At 41.0% G+C, this 13,625-nt stretch overlaps 1 long non-coding RNA gene across 1 annotated transcript in view; it reads right to left on the reverse strand.

Annotated features, from left to right (window-relative positions):
* Positions 1-300: 300 nt before the first annotated feature.
* Positions 301-13,625, reverse strand: part of LOC132249083 (uncharacterized) — a 62,666-nt gene continuing 49,341 nt past the window's right edge. Inside the window, exons 2-3 of the long non-coding RNA XR_009460475.1 lie at positions 1,911-2,032; positions 301-1,234 (exon numbers count right to left, since the gene is read on the reverse strand). This is a non-coding gene — a long non-coding RNA (uncharacterized LOC132249083). The remainder of the gene's footprint in view (positions 1,235-1,910; positions 2,033-13,625) is intronic.

Consider the following 13,625-nt stretch of genomic DNA (forward strand, 5'->3'; position numbering starts at 1 on the left):
TATGGCACAGACTCAGTTCAGCAGGCCAACAATAAAATAGTCAGACACAGGCACACAGGTTAACAGGGCACGTCTGAGTAGGCTGGGTCTGATCAGCACTTTCAGCTGATACCCTTATGTATCTCAAACTCAGCACGTCCCAATCTCTTGTCACAAGTGTCCTGGTAGTAACTCCCTTGATGAGCAGATCCCACAGGATTTTTGGGCTTTACAGGGATCTTTGGTTTAGGTAAAAGAAGCAGAGCAAATGGGGAGGTTGAGGAAGAGTAAATAAGGGTCAGAGAGAGTATGGCAACAAGCTTGACCATAACAGTTATTTTATTGCCAGGTACATGAAATTTATAATGACACTTGTAGTAATAGCCATACAAGAAGAGACAAACAAACAAAGCAGTTACAATATTACACAGTTTCAATTGGGTATTTGGGGAAGTCTAGCTAATTTGAACAACAAAAGTCAGGTTTAGAAAGCTGTGCTTAGAGTAGGAGAGAGAGAGAGAGAGAGAGAGAGAGACATTAAACCAAGTCTGAAGTTTAGAAAGTAGGTGAGAAGGGGAGGCGGGAGGTGGGGAGAGTTAGGGCCTCACTCAATGAAGCTAGAACCAGTCAAGGTTCCCAGGTGTTTGTTGGAGCTTGCAGACAGGCAGAGTCCTCAGCACAAATCAGTGAAGGTGTTCCAGGCAGGGAAGAGGAACTGGTGCAGTGTTTGGATCCAAGCACCAGGACAGAAACTTGAGCTTGGGTAGGGGTTTTTGTACGGAATGAACAATGGCTCAAGGCAGAACACCAGGTTTGTTTCTGGGTAAACAATGGCTCATATGCTGGATGATAGGAACTGATCACTCCTGGCTATGGGTGGCATTGCTCTGAGGAAGCTCACAATGCAGACAGACAGGATTCAGTGTTTTGAGTACCAATAAAGGAGTCACTACTAGAATTGGTCTGATACATGCTGAGCTGGGTGTGTGCAGACATGGGTTGATTAGCATTTGGAGCAGGGATTCCCCATCATGAAGAAGTGCTCCCCTGCTTCTCTGGTCCCAGATTTCAGTGTGGTCCCTGCCTTGGAATCTTTGTTCTCCATCCTGAATACTAATGGAGGTGCCTCCCTTTCCCATCTCTGATGCAAATGAGACTGGGGAAGTTGTCTTAATCCTGTCACCCTTATCTGGAGGAATTTAGGTGCGTCTTTCACTGCATCTTCGTTGCCTTTTGTAAGTTCTTCTGATCAGTTCTGGTTCAGACAGGGGAGAGGAAGAGTCCTTAGTGAGTTAGACAGACTATGTACTGTGTGTCAAGGTCCCCCAGGAACACAGAAATGACAGTTAACAGTATGCAAAACTGGTAATTGTACATGCAATCACCTGCTTCCATATATAGCTAATATTCAGCTAGTGTAACAGACTGGGGCTCTACACAACTTTTCCAGTTTTCATGATACTGTTTCAGAGCCACCCAGGTTTTGCCAGAATAAACTGAGATAGAAAACCTCTCTTAGATCTGAAATTAGCTGCAGCTATAATTGGAACTTATTATATACACTTCAGGAGGACTCTACTTCCATCCATTGGAAGGCAGCAGGAAACACAATATAGTCACTATATTATAAGCCCTGTTCATCTATATTTCATGAAGCAAATTAAGCTGCAATATGCAAAAACCAGGCCAGTCTCTATAGTTATATTTATTGTAAAGTGAGATCTTTATTACCTGATTAAACATGCAAAATGTACTTGGGATGGTTCCATATCCTAAGGAGCTTTTATTGAGAGATTTTTACTGCATAATATTCAATGTATCACCAGTTCAGTGAAAGAACTAGGCAACTAGGCAAGCCAAGACTGTCAGATTTTTAGGGGATAAAAAGACAGAAGCACAGGTGCTGAGTTTAGTCTTAGATAAATACTCACTGATCATTTCCTTTTCAATCTCTTTATTGATTATCTCTTCCTCTGAAGTTTTCTATGATTATTACTGTGTCAAGTAGACAGTTATTGCTTAAGCTGCAGAAACTGGTGAACAATTTTCTTTCCTTGAACAACAGAAAGGTTTGACAAAGGAAAAATCACAAAATGATTCTCAAGAATATATACTGTATAATAAATAACTGTATACGTCACATACGTTCTTGCCAATAAAAGTGACAAAATAATTGACTCCACAAGTTCAATGTATTTGTTTTAGTCCTGCTTTTACTTGCTGAGTATTTTTGCTCACAATGTTTGAAGTTTCTCAGAATTAAAAGCATTTATTCCAAAAAACAATAATTTCAATGGAAATATGGTAACTATGACAATGAGTGATGAGTGGGTTTACACACATGGCAGGCAAATGGAAGTTTGCAATTCATTTCAGATAGGAATTTTGCTTCCCCTTAAAAAAAAAAAAGAACCATACAGCCATTTCTCAGCAAAATAGGGAATTTAGAACCTGATTGCATTGAGCATTTGTACATTTCAGTAGTCAAGCAAGTATACCTCTTCCAGACATCTATCTATACATGCCACAGTGCCATCCTACCACACTGCTGAACCAGAACACAGAAAATAAAGGGGCATTTTTTCCATACATCTAAGCTAAAAAAAATTCATATATCAGTTTTTAAAAATCATAGTTGCTTGTTCATTATGACTCAAAAAACCCATACTGAAAAAATAAAAACAACATCTCTCTACTGTCCACTAGCATTGGTTTATCTTCATCTCTGTGCTGTTGAAAAAAAAAAAAAAAAGCTGTAAAGTTCTTGTCTTTTCCTCTTTTTTTGTTTGTTTTTGTTTAAAGAAGAAACCCTCTCTCACAAGCCACTGGATGTCACAAGATAATACGGTTAAAAACCGATTGTGTTACAAAGTATCTCCTTCACAGTGTACTCTCATCAAAGGCTTCATGTGCATTTCATCATATTTGAATCCAAATGTTGGTGGATTTCAGCTACGTGCTAAATAATGTAAAATGCCCCTTTGTAATCTTGTTCTCTGATGGATGCTTCTTGCATTCTGTTGTAGTCAGAGCATCTCTCTGAAGACTTTGCAGACTGCCTATATTACAAACAGACTTTTAATGTGTTGTTGGTGATGAGATATTGCATTCCAAAGCTTGTTAAATAAGTAAGGAACATTATGTGTTTCTATTTCCCAATGCATATTTCAAAAAGTATTTTGTTCTTTTGAACTGTGAAGTATTTCTACAATAAGCTGTGTGACATGGCACTAAAGCTTAGTTTTAAAAGCAACATCAGCATTACCTTTTTAATAAATTCTGCTGTGTTGAGGGCAGAATGTCCCCCCGATGTTTATGCCATATAAATATTAGACAGTTCATATACATATATTCAACAGTTTATCTGTTAAATCTTTAAAATGAAACTTTCATAGTATCTGAGTCTTTTAAATGGCATAATGTAGTACAGAATTCTCAGCTAGCAGACAGAAAAACAAAGATGTTATTATGCCCCTTGGCTGTTCCTCACCTTCCTCATGGATGGTAAGGAGTGGGAAAGAGAAGACATGGAATTATCTCCTTACTTGCCTAGACCACTTAAGGATGGACAAAGCAAAATTACAGTTCCTGTATTCAGAAGTGTATAGGCACCGATCACTCTTTATTTGCCTGGAGGCTCTGTAAAATAAGTGGGGAAAAGCAAGTAGTCGTAACATAACTCCGCCCTTCTCCTTTCATGCCAGTTTGGTGCAATCAGGGAAATATGTGGCAAATAATGAAAGTATGGATGAAGCAACATGAGTCCCCTGAACACAAGGCAGGACACATCTCTGCAAAACCTCAGTGTGTAGCTATACCTAAATGGCACAGCTGACACCTACACAGCAAAGATAAAAGTTATTTGTAGGGGTGTGCCAAGTGAGCAGTATTCAATTCAGATTTGGCCCGATTTGGGGGACAGAGATTCAATTCACTGATTCAGATCACTGTCCCGATTTGATTTGGCTGAATTTGAAGATTCAATTCGGATTTGGAGAATCAGAGGTTTGGCAATAGACACAGATTTATATGTTTTTTCTATGTACCTCAAGATACCAGGCATGGCTCATGAACACCGAGATGGTGGGGTGGATAGAGAGTCCCATGGGAGTGCGGGGGGGGGTGGTCTCCCACATGCTTAGTGGAGGATTCCCCCCCCCCACCCCTCCTACTCAGCAATTGGCTGTGGGGGGACCCCGGGTGTCCCTCCAGACCCAGGAGGAACCAGTCACTGAGCTGGTGGGGGGGGGGTACCCCATGTGCTCAGCAGTAGACCTGGAAGGTCCAATTCTGGGTCCACCACCAAGCACGTGAGGGATCCCCCCTGTGCTCCCATGGGATGCTCTATCTGCCCCACCACCTCAGCATTCATGAGCTGGTACCTTGAGGTACATAGAAAAAACAAAGCTGTGTCTATGGCCAAATTATCAAATCTCTCCAAATCGAATTGGAGGTTTCTGATTCAATTCAGAGAGGTTAATGGATCTCCTGATTCAATTTGGATTCAGATATTTGGCCACCAAATCAGGCCAAATCACCTTCAAATGAAATCAGTGACCTAAGCTTCACACAGCCCTAGTTATTTGTATAACAAAAATGCATCCATCTCAACATGCACAAAAGAATTTTCAGGTCTAAAGAAAGAAATCCTCACTGAGGTTTTGGATTTTCCTATTAATTTTTCAATTTTAAAAAAAAATTAATCAGTCTGAAAATGCAAAATATTTACAGCTACTGTATTTATTCAAATAGGACAATTTCCCCCCCTCAAAAAGAATGGGGTAAAATGCTGCTACTCTTATATTCACATACAAGGAAACCTCATTAAATATTTTACCTATCAGTAAACTGCTGCCAAAAGTGCCATACGCTCAGTAATGGAAATCAACTAGAGAAGTTGATTAAATGCAGCCAGCACTGAACATGATTATACAACACATAGCCCATACTATGCAAACATACTGATAAGAATCTACCACAAGAATAGCTTAGTGCAGCTCATCAGAATAAAATACATGGAAGGGTACACTGCAGCTATCTCCCACAACTCCCCCAGCACCAACTCAGTGGTGAGTCACTATACTGAATACATTTTAACTTCCTCTTCATTCCCAAAGCTAGGCTTTGCCTTTCTTTCCCCTTTTCAATGATTCCTATTTCTTCACCAGCCTTAAATACCTGGCATATATATCACAGGGTCCCAAACAGCTCCCAAATAGTTCACACAGAATCCCTGTGCCATAGTCCTCCTGACTGTTACATAACATTAGTGTTGTCCCACCCTCCATGAGGTGGAGCTGGACCAGGTTGCATGTACATTTTTGGAGGATCCCAGGTTTGTGATAAGAACACCCAGTTCCAGTCATGAGTGGGGACTAATTAGCACATGAATCTTTTGTGGATGGGGCGGGGGGTGTATCTAGAGTACATACATATACTGAGCAGTGCTGAGCTGTGGGGTCACCATGGATTGCAATGCTGTTGAGTCTGCTGGGACCCAGCCCAATGAACTACAAGATAAATCATGAGTCTTTTGGCTTTAGAAGGTAGTAAAGGCCAAATCCACACCAGTTTGCTTCTCAGACAACTGCCTCCTAACAGTGAAAGCAGAAATGGGAGAGCATCCCAAGAGAGGCAAGGTTGTGTGGAAACTAAATGTGACCTTCCGGTAGATGAGAAGATACAGTGGGATTTCAGGTAGCACTATGCAGGATGGAAAACCTTCTGACCTGGATGCCAGAACTACACAGAATGGTGGTCCAGCATGAAAGAGAGAATGAGGGACTTCTTCTGGAAGGCTGGAAGGAGGTGAGCCTGGTTCCAGAGAAGATGACAGGAACACCTCAACTGCAAATTGCAGACCCTGCACAAGCAGGCGATTGGGGGTTGGGATGTGCGGGAGGCCGTGAGGTAGGTGAAGACCCAGATCATGGCCTGATACAAGGAACAGATCTGGAAGAAGGTCTTCCTGGCCCAGGCTCCCTGGGTGGAGGGGGAGGTGGGGAAGAGTGGTCTGCTTTTTTTTAGCAAGATAAAGGAAACGAAGAAAGAGGCAATGTCCAGCCTGGTAGAGAGAACGGGGCCAGAACACCGGTCAAATGAGGAGATGCTGGAGACGGTGGTAGCATTCTACCAGGAGCTCTACATCACGACCAGAGAGCCTTGGGGCAATGCAGCACTGCCTGCAAAGACTTATGTGGGTCCCTTGGGGAGGACGAGGGACAGAGGCTGGTGGAGGAGTGGACACTGGAGGAGGTCAACATGATGCTCTGCAGCTTCTGGAATAGTAAGACTCCTGGGGGAGATGGTTTGCCCAAGGAGATTTATATTACTTTCTGGGACCAGGTGGGACTGGACCTGCTAGAGGTCTTTAGAGAGCACCTACAAGAGGGCCACCTGGGAGTGGGGATGAAGGAAGGCTTCATTACCCTTCTTTACAAGAAGGGGAGAGGTGGGACTTGAGAAACCGGTGCCCAGTTACACTCATGAACTTTGACTACAAACTAATGGCCAAAGTCTTGGCTGAGCATTTTAAGTCTGTTATAGGTGTAGTGATCCACGAGGAGCAGGCATGCACAGTGGTGGGGTGATACATACACAGTGCCCTTATGCAGCTGTGCAATGCACTACAGTACCAATGGGAGAGGGGACAGAACATTGCCATGCTGAACCTTGACTTGGAAAAAGTCTACAACCAGGTATCTTATCACTAGAGACACTGAAAAATATGGGAGTCCCACAACCTTTGTCACCTGGATAAAAGGAGGCTCCCTGACTTTCCTGTAGCAGTGGGAGGAGGATAAATTCAAGGCAAACCTCCGATAATTTGATTTTATACCTGGAAATTATAACAAATGTATAAATTCTCCATATATAAAATATTATTATTGTCGGGTTATCTTGCGTTCAATAAAATATGGTATGTACATGTTAAAATCTATGTTTTTAAGGAAGTTACAAGACTGCTAGAAAGCCTGAAAAATGAACTAAATATACATTATAGAAAACCAAACTTTTTCTCTTCATGGGAGCTTTTTCCTACTTTTTTTCCTGAAGGCTAATCTTCAGAAACTCCTTTGTATGCCATTCCACAAGATATAGCATACAGAGAGAAAACTAAGGACATCAGGAATGTGATATCTTTAATAACCATTGTTTGAACATCAGGGCCATAATTCAAAAGGCATAAACTTCCTAACAATTAGGCTGTTTTAGCATGGGATCAAATGAGGCTATTGTACAGAAAGAGGGGGTTGAAGAGAGAGATAAATCCCATGTACAAAAGTAAAGGATTGTGGGTTAAGTTAATTAACCCAGTGTCCCGATAAGGCTAAGTGGGAGTTGGTTTGGGGTGTTTTTTTTGAGAAGTCAAAGTCTTTGAACTTTTGCAAAGTATTTGGCAAGACAAAAAATGGGTTAAAATTATCTCTCACTTTTCTCTCCTTACAATGCATTTATAGTTCCTGTGCATGCTATAAGCTAGAAGATTAAACCATGAAAGCTGCAGTAAAACCCACACACAAAAAAACAAAAACAAACCAGCAGAAGGTACTTTCAGTTCTGGTAAGTTCTCTAAGCAAGTTGTAACCAGAATTTTCCCCACACACAAACCAATTCCCAACTGTCATGCAAAATCTGGGAAAACCTGTCCTTTATCTGCATTGGCTCATTTTTCTCCCAGAAGAAAAAAAAAAAAAGTGAAGCTGATCCAACCATCCAAGGATTTCTAGTCATTATCAAGAGATGGAATACATTTTGAAACAGCTGGAAACGGGTTTACAGCCGATGAACAAGATGTGTTACCCACTTGAATTCTAGAAGGAAAAAAAGACATCACTACTGAATAGAGATGAAGCAAATTCTACCTGAAAATGACTCAATCTGATAAAGAATTGAGTCTGACATTAAAATCAATTCAGGGTCATGAAGGAATTCTTCAATGTATATAAGTATTGGATTTCTATTTCATGAACTGAATGTTACCTTCCATTAGCTCACTGAACTTTTTCTCAGTGCAAGTGCTTTCCATCTACTGACCTGAATTGATTAAAGTGCCAACTCAGGCACTCTTCCTACATCAAAATATTTCCACCGATGCGGCACCACTATTCTTTCTGAGTAAGTATAATTCTGTACAAATCCTAAATTACTGTAGCATTTCATTTTGACACAAAGATGATATTATAGTTATCCAGTTTATTTTAGGTATAAAGCCACTCCTAAATTTGCACTTTCCTCATTATATAAAAATGTACTTAACATATTAGCAGAGTTTCTGGTTGTAGCTGCATTGGTCTAAGGACCAATGTGTTAAAACAAGGTTCTTTGGGTAGATGTGCTATCTTTTATGAGACCAGCTGAGTAGCTGGAACAAAACTATTTGCACGCTTTTGGGTATAAGTTTCCCGAAGAAGGAAACTTGTGCTCAAAAGCTTGCAAAGAACTTTGTTCTAACTACTCGGTTGGTCTAATGTTGCTGGCAGCTTTGAAGCAGAACTACTTGCAAGATTTAAAAAATAAATAAATAAAAATTAAAAAAACAGAAACAAAAAAAGGAAATAAAGGAAATAAGAGAAGAAATGAATGTCTGGACTAAATTTTGTCTCCTTCAATCCAAAAGCCACATACAAGGCACTATGCAATGTAAAGGGTGTAACAGTACAAAACCCACGTAAAGAAACTTCACCTGAGGTAATGTAGAGCCAAACTTCATGTAAACAGGAGTGCAGAAGTACAGGGAAGATTTTATGTATGGACACAAATGACAGGGCCTGATGTGGATCCATGTGTAGCATGGGCAAAAGTTCCATGTTACACTTAGACCATAACTAAAGGAAATGAGTAGAAATGGTTTATTGTAAGAATCACATGAGTCACAAGCAACTGGTAAGTTTAACAGTTCAAAATACACTCTCACATTTTAAATATTTATAGCAAATTCTGCTATAAATAATCATATTCTTATCTAACTAATAACTCTTATGCGATCTAACAACTTTTATTATTAACATTATAATCCAGACTCAGGCAAAAGGGAGGGGAATTTTATTAAAGGGAAGAGGTTCATTGTACTCCAGCCGCTGATCACTGACTCCGGTTTCTATCCTTGCAGCACCTGAGCTGCTGCAGCTAGTGGCTTACCTTCCACTCCTTTAAGAAAAGGGGTGCCCCACCACCAGAACCAAAAAAGGATAGAAAAATGGAGAAGGTGGGATGGGGTAATACAAAGAGGCAGAGGGCTGCTATCTTATGTACAAAACACACCTGGTAAAGAAAGAAAGCCACACATCCAACTAGGGTGGCCATCATAGAGGACAGTCCAGTTGTCCTCTGCACTCAAAGGCATCAGGTTTTGTATCAATAATGTCCTCTATTTTTCTCTTGAAGAAAAAAAAATAGAGGACATAAAGGCACCGGTTTCGTATCAATAGAGGACAGAGAACAGAGTAGCAGAAAACCAGAATGTCCTCTATTATGGCCAACCTAGATCCAACCCTTTCTACCTCTGTGAGGGTTATAATTTGAAGGACTGGAACCTCACAGAATACCAAAGTCTCGAGTGACATACACCTCCATGGCACACCAACAACTCTGCTTCGTCGCCTCCCTCACACTCTCTGAATCACCATCGGTCACACTTCGAAACACCCATCCACCACTCCTTAAATACCTTAAGCACCTCCTATCACTCCTCACTCTCCTCAAACAATCTAAATCACCTCAGACCCCTGAGCCACACCTGACACTTCTCTCCCTCTCCTAAGACCACCACAATCCATCACCATTCCAATCACACCCAGCCCCATACTGAGCTATCAATCATGAGCGCTTATATATGTGCTCTGTATCCCATTTGCTACTCCACTGAGAATGGCTCTCTGATGTGCATATGGCACTTTAATGTGATACCTTCACAGGTGGTTTATATCACTCAGTATCAGTGGGGTCAGGTAAAGTTCCCAGCTTGACCTACTTAACATAGAACTCCATGGCTCCAGGCCTGAATTTCCTCCTCAACAAGGGCACTTAAAATGTGAGCTCATTTACTCATGCTAAGTGCTCTGTGAGCATCTCAAAGTTACATCACTTCAGGCAGGCTCAACTCTGGGTCATGCTACAAGAGCTCACAGTGTAACTTCGGTCTGCTCCATAGAGATAAAGCAAGCAATGTGAAGTCCTTTAGCATCCCAGGTTGCATTGCTTCCAACTGTGCCTCTGCCCCCAGCCAGAGCAAGGATAGAGGCAGGTCCCCTAGCTCCCAGCCACACATCTTTGCTTGCCAGCCCTCTGTCAGAGCTGTTCAGACCAAAAAAAAAAAAATTTATAAACTTAATGTGCAACTACTCACAACACATTCTAACTTGAACACCATTTAACATTTCACAGATTTAGTAGTCTAAGTGTAATGTGCAACTTCACCGACTTTTTTTTTTTTTTACATTATTTTTTTCTACCAAAAATGACAGTGTAAAATTAAATGCAAGAATAATACCATATAGTTACAAGAGGAACAATGAGTTAACTTTTCAGCAAATTGCCCTTTTCTGGTAGATTATTTAATTATCTTCCTAACAGAAAACTAAAAATGGCCATCTTTTTCATATCACATGAGTAAATGTGGGGTCATGTCAAGATCTTTCTAGATCTTGCATTCTTTTTTTTTTTTTTGGTAGCGAATATTATTTTCTTCCCACCAGTAGTGCAGAAAGAATGTCTTGCTGGAGAGTTTCATTTCAGCCATGTCAGACCCTTTTCAATACTATTCCAAATTTTATGATCATTATTAGCCTTTCATTGAAAACAGAAGCAAAAATACCTACTTTTAAAAGCTATTTTGACTATGGAGTTAAAAAAGGCAAACGTGATTGTTTCATATGCAGTTAGATGTGTAAATTTAATTCATCCTCCCTTAATGAGGCAAAAGTTCTGGAAAGCACATTGTGTGAATATGTAACTAACAGTGACAACAGATACCCTTAAAGAGACCAAATTGAAAATGAAACTGCAAACAAATCTAGCATTTTCTAATTGCATAATCCTGCAAATTTACCTTCTTATAACCTTTTTATTTGTAATTTACAATTTTATTTTCCTTAAGAAAAACAAAAATAGATATACATTTTGTTGCAGACAAATATAACAAACTTTCCCTGAGGTTTCCTAACAGGTGACTGGAGAAGTCCTTTGCTTCTCCCATTTGCTATGTTCAGTGGAGGGAGTTGCAAGGGAAATCCTAGCATGGCGCTCTCTGCTGTTCTGGCACACCCCAGGCATTTACTATGGGGACTACACTGTAGCAGCATTTGTCAGGCCTTGGAAATATTAAATAATTTCTGCAAGCTGCTGTTCTTGATTATTTTGTGCTCAAGTAAATATTAGGGATGGCACTGCTCTGTTCTGACTTCAGTTTCTAGGTCTGGATGGAACAGTGTTTTGTATCGAATATAATTTTGAGTCAAAACAGTCTCACTGTTTTGCTTTGTTGAAACAGTGAGGCTGTTTTGACCCCATTTCAACAGTTTTGCTGGACCATGGGACTGGGGAAAGGAACTCAGCCCAGTTGGGCTGCCATCCCAGATCATGCTGTGGGGCGAGAGAGCAGCCCAGCTGGGCTGCCTCACCATCCCCTGCACTAGATCACACAGCCCTGGTAATTACGACTAGAATTTCACGAGACAAAAACCCCAAAACTTCTCTAGTCTCTAGGCTTTCTCCCTGAAGAATATTAAGACTTCCTGCCAGCAATGGGAAGTGCTAGTTCATCTCAGAGAAAGGCACAACAGTATTTTACAAAGGAAATTGTTAGGCAACCCAATAAGGGTGTGGCAGCTATGCCATCCCAGCATGCTCCTTCCTGGGTCATCATGGTAATATAGCTGCTCTGTCTTCATTTCCTCATATACATGTCAGCCCAGGTTCATATAAACCTAGGTTTGGCTTTCCAGTCATGCACAGCCTTCAGCTCAGGCCCCTGATTATCAATAACATAACACAAAGTGGGAATACTGGGGTGTTGACCCTCAGAAGGGAAAGAGGGGACATAAAAATAGCAACAACTGTGCTGCCAGCCCAGCTACCATGTCACTGCCACCCCATTCTCATTGCCAACCAGGGTGCTGAAGCCTCCAGTCATGCCTTGGCTACCAGTTATTAAATCCTCTAACCAAAATGCAAAATGCATTTAAAAAAAAAAAGGGGGGGGGGGCGGGCACAAATCTAAAGCCATTCAGGGCTCAGCATCCCTAAGAAAAAGGAATGTTTTCTCTGTGTGAAAATGCCTCTAGCTCTGGGATTAGCTCTAGGTTGGGATTAGCTTGGCATTTGTTTTCTGAGTAAAATTCACCCCTATGCAGAGCATCAACACAAGAACTAAGCACTGCTTAAATCCTATTTAAACCTTTATTGGCCCTTTTCAAAGGAGTGACTATCACCCATTGCAAATCATCTATCAAAGCAAATAACAGAGGCCTTCTAGATCCAAGTCCTTTATATACAAGGAAAACTAATTTCCTAGGAATACAGTAATAAATGATTCCTTGGCACGGTTGTGCTTCAATTTTAGTTCCTTAACTGCTCTGGTCAAGTGTTTGTATTCATTCTTATATCTGTATGCTGAGAATGAAATAGAATTTCTTGGGATCTTGAGTGACACTTGAGTTTTCATAGCACATTAAAACATGCTCCAGTTTGCAACTTCTTTCTGCTTATGAGCAGCTATGATTCCCTATGTTCATGTTCTGATATCATTTCTGTGTAATTCAAGACATGTTTAATATGCCCTTAGTCTCCTTTGGGATGGTCAGCATTTACTAAACTAGGTCAGTGGCATAAGTAGAGGGTCAATATGGGCAACCACTCCAGGCACTGAGTTGTGCTGGGAGGGTAGGGAGCTGGCAGTCACACTCACACATCACAAACATGGTGGCAACTAAAAGTCACCACTTTCACATTGCTCTGGGCATCCAGGAACATCCCTACACTGCTCCTAGGAATCTTCACATACTAAAAAACTTACCATACAAAATAGTTTTACTTTAAATAAAAAGGTACTGGTAACAAGACTATAAAAAACATATGTAAAAGGGCAGTGTTTGTGCTTTACACATTTAATCTTTTGGTTGTTTTACAGTAAGTCATATCTCCACTTTTTTTTCTATAGATCTAGTCAATTTCCCAGTAGCAGCTATTATCAGGAACTTTCTAATTATATTGAAGAGTTGGGGTGGTAGGGGGGAGAACCTTTTTGCTCACCGTGAAAAACTGGCTATAAGCCAGTCAAAATAAAGACAGATTAGCAAAATTGTCCATCTGTTGATTGTGGCTTGGCATAGAGATTAAAAAAATCCAAGGCAGATTTGCAGTAACTTTCATGGCTTTTCTAAGCACCCTAAATTAGTTCAGGAGCAACAGAACTTACATTTGCCCTTGGTGGAGAGTACATGGAGGTAACCTACACTAGCTGAGGCCTGCAGGCTGCCAGAGATTTCCAAGCCCAGCCAAGCAATCAGTCACTCCTAATTGTCTAGCACTGTCCGAGCCCCACACCCCTCACCAGTTGTCAGCAGCAGCTGGGGGGTGAAGTGAGAGATGAAGCCTGTCACTGCTTGGGCCAACCCAGCTATGCTGGCTTAGGTCTGGAGGGGAAC

This window comes from Alligator mississippiensis, chromosome 3, assembly GCF_030867095.1.
Source record: "Alligator mississippiensis isolate rAllMis1 chromosome 3, rAllMis1, whole genome shotgun sequence".
Lineage (NCBI taxonomy): Eukaryota > Metazoa > Chordata > Crocodylia > Alligatoridae > Alligator > Alligator mississippiensis.